The sequence below is a fragment of the Trachymyrmex cornetzi genome, unplaced genomic scaffold (assembly GCF_001594075.2).
Source record: "Trachymyrmex cornetzi isolate Tcor2-1 unplaced genomic scaffold, Tcor1.1 scaffold21, whole genome shotgun sequence".
Lineage (NCBI taxonomy): Eukaryota > Metazoa > Arthropoda > Insecta > Hymenoptera > Formicidae > Trachymyrmex > Trachymyrmex cornetzi.
The window spans coordinates 1,700,684-1,706,184 of NW_017296741.1; positions in this window are offsets into that span (position 1 = coordinate 1,700,684).

A 5,501-nucleotide genomic window follows, 5' to 3' on the forward strand; every position below is an offset into this window, starting at 1 on the left:
ATAATGAGTATCATAATTATTAATATTAATGAGTGTTATTATTATAATTGTGCTCTAATGTAAACAATTTTTAATAAATTTTAATAAATTTACGTTTTAATATAATTTAACTGTCTGTTTTTGAGTATTATATTTTTTTTATTAATAATTTTGTGGACGGAAGGTACACTATCGTTTATATATTCGGGAATGTTTGCAATTTTCTTGCATATCACAAAAACTTAAGTATCTCGGTGAAAAAAAAATCGTAGAAAAATTTTTCAAAATATATTTTAAAGAGGAAGAATATAGAACTTCGAATTTTAGAAAAAGTAAGATTTTATACAATAAAATTATACACAATAAAAAAGTCAATTTGTGAAGAATCATCGCAATTTTTTTCTGAAAGCATTTCAAAGCTTAGACAGTCTACTCGAAATATTTGATTATTAAATTTTGTGTGATGATGTTTCATCCACATAGAGGGCTTCAAAGATTAACAAAAATATTGAAAAAAATATTTTTTTTTAATTTCAATTTTATGTAATTTCGAAAATATCATAGAGTCAAAATCCAAACTCCATTTTAAAGCTCTATTTTTCCTCTTCGAAAGCATCTTTAAAAACTTCGCTACGATTTTTCTTCACTGAGATAATTTAATTTCCGTGAAATGTGAAAAAATCGCAGGCGTTTTCGAATTTATAAACGGTAGTGTATATTCCAAGTAGCAGATGAAGTTTCAATAGAGGTTGTGATCAAACCTATTTTACTATCCTAACTCCTATTGCAAATCAACCTATTTTAACACTAAAAGCAGTGAAAAGGGAAATTTGCGACATCATTATAGTCAAAGTGGTAAATTGTGTCATTATAATTGAACCTATCTTGATATTTTAGCTTCTACTATATCATAGAATTAAAGGTTTAATCAAGGGTCAAAATTTTGACTCGGGATATATTAATTATTAATCTTAATTTATTAATTATGCCAATTTCTTTTCGTTTGTCTTTGAGTATTAACATAACCTATTACTTTTTGTTAAAATAAAATGTTAACATGTAAACATTGCAGTAAATTGGATGATAACGAGTCATTAGAGTATTCTTTTATTTAAAACTTATTGAGACTTAATTATTATCATATATTTTTTTAAATTTTGTAATATGCAATTTTCGTCACTGCATGCTACCGTAAGTTGTTAATAATCGATATAAAATTGACAATGAAATCGATTATTTTTAAAGAGTATAATTATTATACATTATTCTCTCTCTCTCTCCCCCCCTCCCTCCCTCCCCTCTGTCCATCTTAGTTTGCTTTAAAAAAATAATGTAATAAAATTATATCTATATAATAAATATTCATAATGTGTGTATTAGTATATATTATTATCGTATTAATTATCTATATATATTCTTGATGATCTTATCGTCAAAGAAATTTTCCAATAAAATTATCGAAAACATTATGCGACATTTCTTTTAAATACCCAGTGTGAAATAACAATAAAATCGACATCGATTCGACATCGATTTGATAATTTCGACGTCGAATCGACGTCAATTCAATGTCGATTCTATTATCATTTCTCACTGGGTACGCGTCTTTGTCAAGCAAATGTACATAAACATTTTGATTTGTTCACTTAAATGACATTATCACTAAATTTTAAGCGATTGAAGTAGCACGATATATTTATAACTACACGAACAAAATTAAGAGGAATCTCATATAATTAAGCTTTCTGAAAAAAAAAAGCGTTAAATAATTTAAATCGTACATTATGAAACAGTTATTAATCATCATTATCTTCATGATTTCAATTACTGGTAAGATAATTCAAATAATAAATATAGCTAATAAGCTAATTTATATTGTTCTACAAATATATATTGTATATATATACATGTATAGATATGTACAATTTACATGATAATGTATATAGATAAATAATTGAAATAATAATATAAATAATACAAAAATGTTTTCAAAATATATTTTCAACAAAAAAAGATTATGTAAAATTATTTAAAAAATGTGCATCATCTCTACGTGTCGAGAATTATTGCATAGAAAATATCGAAAAAATGTGCAGAATAAATTATAATTAAATTAGGGTTATATAAAAAAATGATTATAAATTATAGTGAAATTATAGTTATTCCAACCTTTTTTTTTCTCAGTATAGTAACTCATTACAATAATTAAATAACCGAGAGGGAAAAAATGGTTGGAATAATCATAACTTAACTATAACTTATAGCCGTTTTTTGGGACAACCAAAATTTGTAATTGTTTTGATCATATGAATTATAGTAACCTGAACACTGAATTATTATACCTATATCGAATAACGATCATAATATGTATTTATTCAATTAATTGTATTGTTATCTTACATATAAATCATATTTGCATATGGTAAATTACTATAAAATGTTATAACTATAATACATATAAGGTTATTGTTACTAACATTATAGCAATAATAACTATAAAAATTACGCTCCTGACCATAATTATTTTACCATACAATTATATAGTCACAAATACGATATATTTTTCTCTTAGTATAGTTATTTAAAAAATATACAATATTTCAATTGTATTATAATTATAATATTAATTCAATTTATAATTTTATTTATTCTAGTTTACTTATATATTAAAACACAAAATAAACAAGTATACAAAATTATTTATTTTAATTTTACTTAATAATTAATAAAATTGAAATCCTGAAACCTTAAGAAGAAATGCAATTACTTTATTATGAATGGCTTATCAACCAATGTATTTTTTCATAATAAACTTTTATTATTAATTCGTTATTAATTGTTATTATTAAAACGACTAAAAATATTGAAAAATGACAAATATTTATTATTAATAAATTGAATCTCTCAATAAATGAGCATCACTAATTATAAATTATAATTATTATTCTAGATGTTGTAATGGAAAATATGACTCTAGTTTCAAGAAAAATAGACGCAAATTTGGTATCTGGTATCATTCTGTATTACATGTTATGTATTTTAACAGTCACACTTGGATATATTTGTTATTACGAGTAAGTTAAATTCTCTCAATACATATATTGTACCCACAATTTAATATATTTAAGTTTATATTAATTTTGAGCTCAAATTTATAATCAAAGGACATTTATAAGAAGGTTTGAATGCGTGAAATAATATCAAATTTCTAATAACGTTCTAATAACTTTGTAACATGAAAAAATAAATAATTAATAAATAATTAAATAAAATAATTGTAAAAAATAGCTATAAAATTAAAGAGATCAAATTAGAGAGCCTCACAGGGAGAGAGTGGCAAATTGCATCACGTGACCCTGTCTCCTCTGATTGAACGCGATTCAAAGTTTCAGAGAGCCATGGTGAGAATATGCCATGTATATGGTATTCACGGAATAGATTAAACGACTGCAAAAGCCGCAGTTTGGCTTACTCAATATTAGGAAAATTTAACCGCGTTTAGCATTTAGTAAGACTGCTTGAGGATTCAGCACAATAGCCTCTATATCTTTCTCTACGGATGCCGAGACTGCTTCAAATCTTTTTGCTTGTGACTGCAATTTCCTCCCCAATTTTAGAACTAATAAGGTCTTTGTAAGTTATACATATTATTAATCTTGGAAGTATATACATTCCTCTATTGTACATATACACATGAAATAGAACTACAAATTTTTACATTTTAGATATCTGAACAGGATTGCTCACATTTTGTGCATATTATAAAATGCCTACAAGTGCGGTGCTCCAAGATGCACAAACTCTAATATAGAAGAATACTGCTGCACAAAATTTTGCCAAAATCCTAAATTGAAACAAAAATGGGTTGATTCTGCTGTAATTCTTGATTGGAAGCCTTCAAAATCAGCTATACTATGTGAGATTAGTACCGAAGAGTGCATACAAATGTTTTATACTATAACTTCCGTAAACACCAACAAAAATAGCATCAATGTTATCATTTCTCATTCAATATCAATATATTAAATTCAATATAACGCGAGTGTATAATTGCGTGAAAAATTATAACATATTGATGTTACGTTGATTGTTAGTGAGACAGATACTTTTCTCTAACGTGTACCTACCTCATTTTTTAGGTTTATTTTCATTCTTCAGAATTATTCCGTATTGGTAACAAAAAAATTATAAGAAAAGGTCCCATATCAAGTTTATTTTGCAAATGTCAAGAACCTATGAAAATTGCAGATACTGTTGATATTGCCTTCTTAATGCCTATGAAGATGCAAATACTGTTTTATTAGCTGGTTTCTTTAACATTTTTTTATGTTCACAGGCAGTTTTTTTTTTTATACAACAACTTTCATTATGAATAACTTGTTTCAACTTTTTTCTTCTTTCTAATTTTATAGATTCATCATTTGTAAAATAAACTTGTTATGTCACCTTTCCCCTGATATTTTTTTTGTTACCAATGCCGAATAATTCTGATACATGGAAATTAATCTAAAAAATAAGAGGTACACGTTAGAGAAAAATATCTGTCCCAACAACTATCATCAACGTAACACCAATATGTTATAATTTTTCACGCAAGTATGTAACCGTTACATACACTCGCATTATATTGAATTTAATGTATTGATATTGAATGAGAAATTATAACATTGATGCTATTTTTGTTAGTATTTACGGAAGTTATAGTATAAAACATTTGTATGCACGCTTTGGTACTAACCTCGCACAGTATAACTAATTTTGAAGGTTTTCAAAAATTCCAACAGCATCAACCTATTTTTGTTTCAATTTAGGATCTTGAGTAAATTTTGTGCAACAGTATTCTTCTTTATTAGAGTTTGTGCATCTTGGAGCACTGCATCTGGTAGGCATTTTATAATATGTACAAAATGTAATCTTGTTCGGATATCTGAAATGTAAAAATTCGTAGTTTTATTTCATGTATATATGTACAGTAGAAGAATGTATATACTTCCAAGATTAATAATATGTATCACATACAAAGACCTTACTAGTTGTAAAATTGGGGAGGAAATTGCAATCACAAGCAAAAAGATTTGAAGTAGTCTCGACATTCGTGGAAAAAGATACAAAGGCTATTGTGCTGAATCCTCAAGCAGCCTTATTGTATGCTAAACGCAGGCAAATTTTCCTAATATTGAACAAGTCGAACTGCGACTTTTGCAAAAGTCGTATAATCTACTCCGTAAATGCCGTATGCATGACATACTCCCACCATGACTCTCTGAAGTTTTGATGACTGCATCTAATCAGAGGAGACCGGGACACATGATGCAATTTGCCACTCTCTCCTTGTGAGCCTCTCTAGATCAAATGTGTAATAATGCTAGTAACATTAGATGAAATTCGTTATAACAATATTCTCTATATTGACGATATTTTATATTTATCTTTTAAATTAATTATTACATAGTGAGTAGATCATTAAATAAGTAAAATATTAGTCTCAAAAATATATATAAATCTCTCTTTCTCCCTCTCCC